The sequence below is a fragment of the Temnothorax longispinosus genome, chromosome 12 (genome assembly GCF_030848805.1).
Source record: "Temnothorax longispinosus isolate EJ_2023e chromosome 12, Tlon_JGU_v1, whole genome shotgun sequence".
Lineage (NCBI taxonomy): Eukaryota > Metazoa > Arthropoda > Insecta > Hymenoptera > Formicidae > Temnothorax > Temnothorax longispinosus.
The window spans coordinates 6,239,913-6,253,190 of record NC_092369.1 but is presented as its reverse complement, the minus strand read 5'-3'; the positions used below and the strand labels follow the sequence as shown (position 1 = coordinate 6,253,190).

The 13,278-nt window shown below is 34.1% G+C and overlaps 1 long non-coding RNA gene across 3 annotated transcripts in view; it reads left to right on the top strand.

Annotated features, from left to right (window-relative positions):
• The window catches only part of LOC139822839 (uncharacterized), a 273,173-nt gene extending 267,538 nt beyond the window's left edge, over nucleotides 1–5,635 (top strand). For all 3 annotated transcript variants that reach the window (XR_011734617.1, XR_011734618.1, XR_011734616.1), the window contains exon 6: nucleotides 5,386–5,635. This is a non-coding gene — a long non-coding RNA (uncharacterized lncRNA). The remainder of the gene's footprint in view (nucleotides 1–5,385) is intronic.
• Nucleotides 5,636–13,278: the final 7,643 nt, after the last annotated feature.

Here is a 13,278-nt window from a genome sequence, read left to right as displayed (position 1 = left end):
ATAGATAATCGGAATCCATTTAACCAACCTAGCAATCTACGTAATGATTTTTGTCTTATTGCACACAATATTTAATGTCATATTTGTTTTAAATTTCGTAGGCTAAGAAATTAATTTGCGTTTCGGTTCACGAAATGCATTAGTTTAATCATTAATGCCATCAGATCAGTTCTACAATATTATAGCACGGATAAAGAAGAAATGTTATCTTTTCTCATTTGCTTATTTAAAATATATAAAATTTTAAATATAATAATAAAATAGAGATAAAACAGAAATTGGTGTCATTTTACGCATTTTTTTCAAACTTTCACTTTCTTATCTCACCCTAAGTTACACCGGTTCTACAATACATCGTCGCTGTCGGATGTAGAAACATAACCGATGAGCCGATAAGAACTCGTTTTCGAAAAAAAAATCTCTCATTGGACATACGATATTATATAATTGGCCTTAGGGTGAGATAAGTAAAAGTTTGAAGAAATGACACCAATTTCTGTTTTATCTCTATTTTATTATTATATTTAAAATTATATGTTTTTTAAATAAATAAATAAGAAAAGCTAACATTTCTTCTTTATTCGTGCCATAAAAAAATAGATGAATTAATATGTATATAATTTCTCAGCAGCTCTTATACAAAATAAAGAAAATATACGATTATATCGCAAAGCGTTAAATGGTATCTACAGTCTTTTAAATTTTACTTAAGTGTTACATTAGATCCCTGTACCACCTGCCAATATCTTGAAACGTGATATCGCGACGGCGCCGAATGGTGTAAATTAGTCGCAGGTGCAATTGTTCTGCTAATACCTTTATCGGCGTTCAGTTTTACACCTAAACAGATACTGCTCGCGCTTATATCGTTATACTCCTAAAAGATCAAGTCAAATCAAGAAAGTCGGTACGATTATCTTCCGTCACTACTTTCGTCTTACAATTTTCGGACTCGTAATCATCGCGACTCATATACATACAAGACGCCGCGACTTCGTTATAGTTAAACGCGGGGTTAGAGATTGAAACTTATCGATATTTACGCGCGTATCGCGGGATTACAAGGCCGATTCGTTCTCATTTAGATCCGCCAGCCATTGATCGGGCCAATCTGAAAGAACCTGCGCAATCGCATTCAGCGGCTGATAAAAACTTTCTGTCTGATACACTTTAATTGCTCGAATCAGTAATCGCGAGAGTCTCGGGTGCTCGTTATCTACCCGCCCACTATCAAACTTGTCAACAATCGTGTTACTTCTTTTCTGTCTCTTTCCTTGCTTTATTTCATCGTCTTTCTATATTATTAAGTATATACCAGGCTAGAGATAGATAGATGGAGAAAGAGAGAGAGAGAGAGAGAGAGAGAGAGAGAAAGAGAGACGCTGACTAACGAAATTTCTTTACAAATAATTCTCTCTGGTTGCGCCAAGCATTTTGAACCGCTGAAATTATTTCTTCTGATATCTTGTTTTATCTTTGTATGTCTCAACAGTTTGCTTAGAAAAGCATTTGGTATTCATTAGGCTGCGCAATACTATTCGGTTTAATCACTTACGTGATCTACCTCAATCTTTTATTCTTTATCTATATAGGAATGTTACGGAAACATATGGTAGATAGTGCGTAGAAAATCATATGCTCTAATATAATAGTAATAGCTCTTTAACATATTATCTATTTATAATATAGCTAGATAGTAATTATATACATATATAAGTATTAAATATATATATATATATATATATATATATATATACTTATAAAATAAATAAGTAAGGCAAGTGATATCATCAATCAATTTGTAAAATTAATAAGAATCAATGCTAGTTTAACAGCTAATCTAATATTTACTTTGCTGTACCATGGCCAAACGACGATTGGTAATAAATTGGTAATAAATTGATCGACATATGTTTATTTCGAACATCGTTATATGACACAGGTGTATATCTTATAAACTTTCTAGCTCGTGACTGTTTACACATGTAGAATCCATAAAGGAACCATAAATGTTTTTTTCTCTTTAGGAAGTGTATCAGACACAAAAACTTTTTGCGCTATGTGCATTGCTGCGCTGTTTCTTTCCCTTTTGCTTCGACATAAAAAACTCGCATTGAGTAGCTGACAAAATGACAAGAACTCTTACCCACGCCGTGCCCGGGACAACTTTAGGACAAATTTCAGCGTCGACCCTTAATAAAGAAATTTAATACTAGAAGGTAGTGATTAATTACTTATTTTGAGTATTAAAAGTACTTAACAACAGTGCTTTTAATATTCAAAATAAGTAATTAATCATTATCTTTTAGTATACAATTTTTGTAAGGGGAGTGCCGCGCGGTACCATCTCGCTGTGTATGTACGCGCGTTGTAATAAAATAAAGTGCTTCCCGGAGATCCTTGTTTAATCTCGGCGCGAACAAGAAGGAAACCGACCAATTCCGAAACACCGTAAATCAACTCGAGCATGGCGAAGCACCTTATAATTCAAATGTTTGATAATAGAGCCCAGATTCGTGATTCCCGGTTAAACGTAGACGCGTCTCAGGCAATTTTGCGCGATAATGGCCGCTAATTAGAGCTCCGATTATCGGCGTTTCGGAATTTGGTTGAAATTTGGGTCTCTAGATTCGCTTTAAAGATATTCTATTTACCATATGACAATAATTCAAATTATCGGATCGTTAATTCTTCTGCAAGAATATAACCGAACGTCTTGGTGAGCTTCACGAAATTATCATTCTACAAATGTATACATATTTAAAATGTGGCTTTACTAAATAAGGCGCGATGCTCATGTCTAGCCGCTCAGCCCGATAAGATAAGTTGTCAAGAAAATTTCTTTTCGGTCGAGTATTTACCTTATCTTCGATCTGTTCCTGCGACTTATTGCTTATTAATCATCTGCAGACAGAAGGTTATGAACAAATAGTAGGACCAAAGATAAGGCACGTATTAGAAATTTTCCAAAGTAATCCGTCTCGCCAGGAACAAGATTTATGATGGGATTATGTTGGCGCCTTTCAGCTACATGGCCAGGATAATGTTACCAGAGCCAACACCGAGAAATCTCGTTAGTCACGCAAATAAAATTTGCTTGAATCGCGCATTCGGGGACGTTTGCACGGGGATCCTGCGCTTCCCGTCGTGAGACGCATTTGAAATTACTGAGGTCTGGCTATCCTCCGTGCGAGTCGTCCGATTCGATTCCTTTCTTCAATTTATCCGAGCTAACGGCAAGCCTGACACAATGAAACAATTTACTCGATCAGTAAAGAACCATCTTGCCGTTTCGTTATTATTCGCGCGTTTACATCAGATAACGTGTACTCTTATATGAAAATTGTATGCGAAAAATGCGCTTCAGGTTAATGCATATTCAAATCGATCGTGCTGGGTTTTTTTAGACTCATACCTTTTCTTGCTGTTTCTATAAGGCTGGCGCCCGTAATCCCTCGATATCTCTTGCTGTACGTCCTATTCACCATTCCCCCCGCACGTATCTTTACGCAGGTCAGAAATAGAGGTGCCCCGTTACGAAGAGCGCCTTTGTCGGTCTAAATCTTCTTTCGCATTTCCGGACCATATCGTGTTGCAAAATAGACCCCTTTTCCAAGTATTTCAAAGTAGTCCTTCAAGGTAGTAACCTCCCGAGGGCAGCATATTTCTACCTGAGTCGTCGACTGGAAAGAGAACCTTACAAAGAGAAGTGACAACTATGAACTGCCGAAAGATTCTCTTGCAATTTACGAGGCAACACTGCGCCATCAAGAATCGCGAAAAAAAAATTCTTTCGCCAATATCGCCGTTTTATATCTCCTAATTTGTCAATATTTCTTCATTCTGCCGCCCTTCTCCTCTTATTGCTCCCTCGAGTGAATGACACCGTAAAATGACACCTTGTAAGTTGACATTTTTACGACGCACCTTCTTTCTCATTCGTTTTTCTTTCCTCTCCATTCCGCTGCTGTCACGTATTTTCTTTCGTTGTCTTTTCGAGCGAAAACACTTGTCGAATCTTTCGGGTGGTTGATTTACTTTATTTAGTGTGAAGTGTTATCCTCCCTCTTTCGCCACTTTGTTGATGCAGCGACAAGATCGCCGTTGAGATAAGTGTCAATTTCTGACCACAACGAAGATACCGAAAACTGATGTTTCGGGAACGGCGAGATTTTTGTTCGTGAAAAGAACATGGCAAGAATTGCTTACGCACCTTAATTTTATTATTACAGTTAGCGACAAATTTACTCGAAATTGTTCTTCAAATGAATTTGCTCTTCAGTATTATCACAGAGATTATAATACTGTTAGTATTCCTATTACCGCGGATTATATAATATATCCGAGAAGAAATATTACACTCGATATAATAAATATTCAAACTATACTTTATATTCTCGTTAATCCAATAATATTGACTATCAGAATGACATGTTAGATACAAACATGAATCCAATTTCTCTATCTTATAAAATTGCATGATTAATTCCCTTTTTTTCTCAATTATTAAAAAATTTGTATTACCGAAAGGGATTGCTGTCGCGAATATATTCAAGATTTTTAGTCACTTAATTAGGCTTGTCGCAAACAATTGGATGATTCACGAAAAATTCGCATGAAAAATTCGATCCTTTTAAAGTTTAAATGAAAGATGTTAATACCGTTATCGGTTTTCTTAGTATTATCTAGAGATTAACAACCGGCTCAAACGTTATCACGTAAGAGAGACTCTTATTACTATCTCTGCGTGAATTTGATATATATCTTAAGAATGTTTATTTTGCGATTACGTATAACTTTTTTTATAATATGCGTACGATAAAGCGTTTTTGAAATCTCATCATAACGTAATAATTTTTTCGCGACACGTTGGAAACTCAATACTGTCTTTTCGCAAAAGAGTGACGATGACATACGAATCAAATAAATTGTGTCTACACAACCTTATTTTATAAGTGATTAGATTTTTTTTTCTTAAATCTTAAACAACTTCTCTTTATTGAGAGAAATATATTAGAATGATTTCTTATCGTTAAAATTATTTTTAAACAGGTCTCAAGACCGTAATACCGTTATTTCACATCCTATTCTGTACGCTAAGCCTATTCGATCTTTATGAGCCGCATCGAATGGTTTACTCGTATTTGACTCGTACTCGTCATTGTGCTAAGATATAAATAAACCGGTTTACAGCCCTCTAACTCTAACGTAAGTTCCAAGCCACCCTGTTTTTAATATTACCTGCTTCATCCCTAACCTAGCTTAATCTTAACTTCATGCTGCTAAAAGATTTGTTTAGAATTTCTTCTTAAAATTCTCAAATGTTAAAGTTGAAAAATTTTTCGGTTTCAAACATTTCAATGCCTTCATTGTTTTTTTTTCCAGGTAATTCGCCCACCTTGAAGTTTTAACAAAAGCGCAGCAGGATGTATAGCACATGGCAGACATCTGAACGAAAGTAGCACCAACAACCATTAGGACCAAAGAATATAATGATTTTTGTAATATTTCTAAAAATGTTCTATTGCGACGAAGGAATTTTCTTCTTTATTCGAAGACATAAAAGAAACTGCTTTGTAATAAGATAAATTTACATGTAAAAATATAATAAAATTAAATTAAAAATTAATAATTATATTAATATTATTGTTATATTATTATAGTATTATGTTATTATTAATTTAATTAAATTAATTTCAGGCCTAAAATTGAAAAAAAAATATATATACATGCGAAATCGAAGATATATTAAAATAAGAGCGATAATTATTATATGTAAGACTTATATTATCAGTAAAATTAATTAGCGCTATTTTTCACGAAAAACATTTATCGGCGAGTATAATTAAACAATCTTATCGAGTGAAGAAAACCATTGTTGCGTTTAAGAATACGGTTGATTTAAAACTGCGTCTTTACTAGAGTAGGCGAATGGTTTGCGAATAAATAATGAATTATTGTATTTCTGACATAGGCATCTGTTTGCGATTAGGTGTCTTATTTGACTTAAGGGTCGTCACTGTTGATGACATACGTCGGACAGTGGCTGGTTGACCTTGCGCACGGGATGATCAGCCAATACTCGGTTGCTCACACAAGGAGGGAGAGAGAGAGAGAGAGGGGGGGAGAGAGAGAGAGAGAGAGAGAAAGAGAGAGAGAGGTGCAAAGGCTGGAAAAAAAGAGAGGAGGAATTTCAGAGGGAGAAAAAGTGAAGAAAGATCGGTATTGAAGAGAAAGAGAAGCTGATACAGATAAAATAAATTAGTTTAGCAAAGCTAAAATTTAGCTACGTAAATTTAACATTTATAACTTTAAACAGATTTAGTTAGTGATGCAATAAAGAAAATATTGTTATATTTTACAAAATATTGTTATATTTTATATTTTGAGATTTTGATAATTGTAGGATTTAATGAGCATATTACGAAATAAGATTTTTAGAAACAAAAACACATGTCAATATCGAAAGTCTCAGCGATCCTCTTCTGATAAATTTAAATCACGAAACATTCGAAATGAAAAGTATATTTTAATGCGTAAAGGTGCTTTTTCATGGGCGTCAGTTGACGCTCGAAATCAAGTTCGGGTAATTTAGATTAGTATAATGACGCCGATATTCTGACGCGCAATGAAAAAGGTTTTCATGCGTCAATTTTTGGAACTCGCGTCGAGATGCCAGTTGACGCTAAAAGTTGGGAAATCTGAACTTCTCAGCGTCGACGCAGAAACAACATGACGTCACAAAATCGTCTTGACGCGTGACAACTGACGCCCATGAAATCGCACCTTTATGCTATTTAATGTAAGTTATCTTGTATTTCTCATATGTTACTTGTAATGTATTTTAAATTCGTAATTTACTTATATTATAATCATTTACCTACTTACCTCTGTTATAATATAGTAATTTTTTGTTGTAAGAAATTATCGAAATTAATAAAAAAGTAAAATTTACTTTTTATATTTATTTATATCGTGATTCCTATATTCCAATATTTCCTAATAAGTAAATAAAAATATTACTTATTTTATAGTATAATTTTGATTAGAATATATCAATGCTAATAAAATTGTTATTTTAATATATAATGAAAATATTATATTTATTTTTCAACATTTTAATGGAATATTATTATCTTATCTAAATTGCTATTACTATTGCAACTAATTTTTTACTACAATGAAAACTATTCATATGCAAAATTTTTTTACTACAATAGCAAAAGTACGCACGCTATCTTAGCTAATATATTTTGAAAATTTCAAACCATATTTTGATTGTCACAATTAATTGTCGTAAAAATGGTCTTTGCTATATTCACAGTGGTATATTACTAAGCCTGATTAGTTATAATTATTAATTTTATTCAGTTCTGAGGTTTGGTTGTCCATATTACGACTATAGATTTGCCGAACTAGTAAAGTTTCTAGTTGTAGCAATTTTTTTCGCTATAAAATTCGGAAAATATGCATGCTTGGACAAACTGAACTTCTATTACTACTACAGTATCTCTCGCGTGTCCTCTTTCTTCTTCTTATCTGCTACTGCCGCCGCTGCCGTTGCCGCCGACATCGTCGTTATCGTCATCGTCGTTACCTTTCACTATCTTCCGTCTGAGAGACGACCGCGGCTCTCATTGCTGTCAGTCAGCACATAGCGCAGCGAGCGCGGATTAATGAATGAAAGGAAACACAATCGCGCGTTGTACAGAGTCGCTACTACGTCAGGTGAGGTTGCGCAAAAGGAGGATTCCAGAAGGTAACCAAGCGGAGAGATTGGTGGATAAGAGGCGACTCGCCAGGGATAACGAGCAAAAGCTGATCAATCCTTTATGCAACGCTCAAAGGGACTGAGATGAATCTTTCATGCAAAATTGTCGCTCTCTATTTGTAGGAAAAAAGCTTCTCTTCAAGCGTCTTAGACGTCGAAACGCAGGAATTTATCGTAACAGACCTTATCGGCAGCAATTTTGACATATCGAAAGATTTACGCCATTTAAAAAATAACGAGATAATTCTATTACATTTTCTGAAAAAATATAAGAACATATTTTAACTTTTTTTATTCATATTTGGCATATTATTCGCGTATTATGATGCTTAAAGAAATAAAACTACACTAAAAAGAGAAAACTTACTTCAATAAATAATTTTTTTGTTTTAAAATACCGTGAAACATAGTTAGAAAAGAGTAAATAAGTTAGTTATCGGTGTAACAAGAAACTGAGATGTGTTTTGATACAATAAATTATTTTATTATTAAGATAATAAAGAATATTGCTACACGTTTCTATCATGAAAAATTAAAGCAAAACATCATTCAATTGATGGTATGACAATTCTTGTCTTGTCAAACAATGCAGAGAAATAACATTCCTGTAATATTTTATACTTAAAAGAGGAGATTTCAAAGTTTTATATTTTAAAGAAAAGATTCCAAAAACTCTTTTGTAGTCAAAAGTTTAAATATATGCTTCTAATATCCATTTCTACTAATGTAGATTAACTTTCGGTTTAACTTACTTTTTATCTTTTTTTAATTTTCAAAACTAGAAAAAGATAAAATGTAAGTTAAACCGAGATTAAAGTTGAACTGCATTGATCTCGCCATTGATAGAAATGGACCTTAGACTTCTAATAATATAAGTTTTATTACGAATAATTAATATGAATAATTGTAAAATAGAATATTAGAAAAGCAAAAAAAAAAGCAATCTAACACATTTAAATAGCGACTTTATCTTGTAGCGATATTCGAATTCGATTAATTTGAAACAAAGTCTCAAACATATCTTTAACATATATAGATATGATATTAAAATTATATAGCAGTTGCATATAAAATATATAAAATATATAAAATATATAAAATATGTAAAATATATAAAATATATAAAATATATAAAATATATAAAATATATAAAATATATAAAATATATAAAATATATAAAACTGTTTTAACTGTTTTATAAAACTGTTTTAACTGTTTTTATTGTATAAAAAAATACACCAGCTTTTCGCGATCTTGAATTACGACTACTGCTTACGTCACGTTACTCTTCCGCGATGTTTGGACTACTACTTTAAACTCTAAAACCGCGGCACGGTTTCCTCGCCTTATGACCGCACGTGTTTATTATCCCTTTTCTTACATTTCAGTCGTGAAAACAAAGAGCTATATCCTCGTAGTGTATTTTGATCTAACCGTGCCAGTTCACGTCGTGACTCTTATATTCGATTCGTTTTTTGTATAACATCTGGTATATCGGGACGAAGGCTTCTGACGTTTACATTACAGCTATACATATCCACAACATTATGTATTCAATTGTATGGAAAAAAACCTACATGTATAAAAAAAAATTATTTAATCCCAGCGTCCGAAAAGTAAAGAGACATTTTTACCGTTTGATTAAAATTTATTGATATCGTTGATAACCAATTTCGCTTCTCTCTGTTAATTAAGCTTATACTGCATTATCGCAAATGTATTACGCGTACGTCTTTCTAATGACGATAAAAAGTAACAAAGGAGGAAACGAACAATCAACAATCGATTCTCCAGTTCTCCCCTGATGGAGATCCTGGTCAACGCCACGAAGATGATTAAGTGACGCAAGATTATATGCATCTCGTGTGACAGTCGGGTGAATAAAAGTCACCTCTCGTCGGGATTAGTTCTTCGCGGTACTATGACAGTTTTACGACCTCTAAAACTGGATCGGTTTTCAGAGTTCTCGCGTTTCAATCTAAAGATCATCTTCACCTTCAGAGGCGGAGATGCTTCTGAATCGAGCTGCTCGTGTGTAAATTGTCGGAAATGATCTGTCTCAACTATCTCTTTCTTCTGCTGCGAGTTTCATCGCTGTTTAAATAGCCTTTCTTATTCTCGACCTATCTCACTTTTATGACTTTATTATTGACTCTTTAATATTTGGGTAACCTCGCAGAATACGTCGTGACTCGTGAGATATGCGTCAATAATCAATCTTAAACGAAAGATTTCATCTCTATAGGCTTATCAGCAGGAGTCTTTCAAGGTTTTTTTTCGATTAATTGTCGAAGACGATTTGATAAATAGATTCCATTGACATGAAGCTCTATCAAGTACTATGAAGAAATAAATTTTTCAGAAATTCTATGTTTAATATAGGATTTACCGACACATTCTTTATATTCCTCACTTTCGATTATTCATCGAAGACTTATTCTTGAAAGACGATTCGATAAATGAGCTTTATCAACGTCAAACTCTATATAATCTTAACCAGAAAAGAGAAATTGTTTCATAAATATTATATTCATAAATGTTCATAAATATTCATATATAGCGATAGTGTTATTCCTCTAAAAAATAACATTATTCTGATTGTATTTGGATCAAATAAAAAAATAAAAGAATTCATTACATATAACAAGCACACCATCTCTACTTACTTTATAAATATAGCCTTGAATTTAAACGATATACGATTCTCCATATGATTCTATTGGCAAGGGAGAGATAATAATTCGGTGATTCCGCAGTTAAAATTTAATTCAAGCTAAATTATTTCTATGTTTTAGTATAATAATTATAATGAATTCAATAATGATAAAAATCTCCACGATAACTCGTGTTTAAGATTTATGGTGTGTGGTAATGCTGAGATCTACATTGGATCACGGCCAGGCTGCGATCAGATTGCTGGGTATAAACGTCCCATGATATTGAAGCCCTAATTTTGATGTTAGGGTAACTCCGGTATATACGCCACAGCTAAGGGAAACTTAATTTATCGAGTATTAAAAAAAAATTCTGTAAAATTCATAATTTATTGCATATCCCCGCAGGGTTCGCAATCTACTACCAATACTATCCTTCTCCTCTCACTTTAACCCTTTCTGGCCAACATATATTGAAAGCACATAAATTAAGGAACATTTTAAGACTAAAACCAATTCGCTATCTGTATTTTAACTGGTACTTTACTATTGTACGTATGGGGTACTCACTTTCAAGGAGGTTTGTCGGCTGAAGGGGATAAGCACAAAAATCTTATTCCACATATTTTAAAAGCACATAAATTAAGGAACATTTTAAGACTAAAACCAATTTGCTATCTGTATTTTAACTGGTACTTTATTCTTGTATTCAAACTCTAAGAAGTGGCCAATGCCAGAAGTGTTAGCCCTATTTTAGATGTTTCTGAAGAAAAGAATAAACGTATGTTTCCCCTTCTTATTTTTTTTCCAGATTTTTGGCAACATTATTAGTATGTCAAATTTTGGAAATTTATTTCTAGAAGTTCTGTCTCAAGCTTCCTTTCGACGCTGGTAAAAATTGTATTCCTGGCTATTCTTGAGAGATAATAAAGAAGCTCAATTTGCACAGAAGCTGTCAAAAAACAATTTGCGCTACCAAATAATCAAAACAGTCAGACTGCAAAAAAAGCTTTTGTGACAACAGGATTCACATTATGGAAAAATGCATATTTATCTTTGCCTAAACATGAAAAAAGTGAACTTTATCGAGCAGCTAATGAGTTACTGCTAAGTTCGAAGTCTGTGAGTGTTGTTCAGCACATGTCAGTTGCGAATCAAAAAACAATGATGGAAAATAGGATAGCATTGAAGAAAATTTTTTGTACTATCAGAGTTTTAGCTCTGCAAGCCCTTATAGAAATTTAATACTGTAAGTGATTTTTTGGCTAGTGATTAATCATTTAAAAGCACTATTAAAAGCACTATTAACAGTGCTTTTAATAGTGTTTTTAAGTGATTAATTACTAGCCAAAAAATCACTTACAGTATTAAATTTCTATAAGAGAGGCTTGTCACTAAGAGGCAATGGCAGCGACGAACGTTTAAACTTCAATCAAATCCTTCAAGCAAGATCTGAGGATATATTAGAATTAAGGGCGTGGTTACATCGAAAAGGACACAAATGAACATCTCATGATATACAAAATGAAATTCTTGAACTTATGGCATCAAATATAAAGCAGCAGAATTTAAAAGAAATCAAAGCAGCTCATTTCTTCGCTCTTACACTTGATGAAACGTCGGATATTGCAAGATTGGAACAAGTTTCCATTTCCATCAAGATTGTATCTGAGAAATTTATCTATCAGAGAAATTTTTTGGGGATTTTATGATACTAAAAATACCAAATCTGAAACGACTTATGCTCTTGTTAAGCATGTATTTGCTGAGTGTGGATTGGACATGAAAAATTTACGTGGCCAAAGCTACGATGGGGCATCTAATGTTTCGGGAAAAATATCAGGACTGCAAACTCGTATTCGTAAGGAAGAGCCACGTGCTGTATTTGTACACTGCAACGCACACAGGCTAAACTTGGTTGTTCAGGATGCAATTAAAGATGTTACTACTGCCAGAAACTTTGCTGGAGTAATCAAAGACCTTATTCGTTTTATTCGGGACTCCCCAAAACGTCTTGCCGAGTATAAGGGATTTCAGGAGGCTGTGTTAAAAGAAAGATGATGAGGAGAATCTTGGAAAGGCTTTAATTATTGCTCCATATTGCCCGACTAGAGTAGTAAGGCTACGTCGGTTCTGGATCAAGGCGTGGTGCTCGCGCGGGGTGCGGGGCGAGGGGATCTCGGCGGCGCAGGGATCTCGGCGGCAACGCCGATGACGTCATCCCCTCTCCACACCGAGATCCCCGCGCCGCCGAGATCCCCTCGCCCCGCACCCCGCGCGAGCACCACGCCTTGATCCAGAACCGGCGCGCGTAGCCTTACTACTGACTAGGTCTTTATTTGTATTTTAATGTACATATTGTTGCATTGTAATATGTGCAAATATGATTAATCACCTATTTACTGTTTAACAATTTTAGATGGTGTATGCGAGTTTTTTCGCTGAAAACGCTTGAGCAAAAATTAAATTACATGGCAGCTTTGCAATTCTTGGGTGCAATGAAAATGAACAGGGAAGTCGACAGCAGTATCTCATCAAAAGCTGCAGGATTCTTAAAACACTTGAAGTCATTCGAATTTTATTTTCAACTCACAATGATCGTGGAAGTTTTCGAAAAAATTGAACTTCTCAACAAAGAACTACAAGAGTCAAATCTTTGTGCTCTCGACTCACACCGAAAAGTGAATGCTGTCATGATAAGTTTGGAGGCTATGCGAGATTCAAAGTTTGAAATAATTTGAAAAAAATCTAACGAAGGAGCTGAAGTAATTGAGCTCGAAGAACCCAAGTTGAAGCGCTCCCCCCCCCCCAAACTTTAATACAGCTCATGCCTTCAAAACACCAAAAGAATAC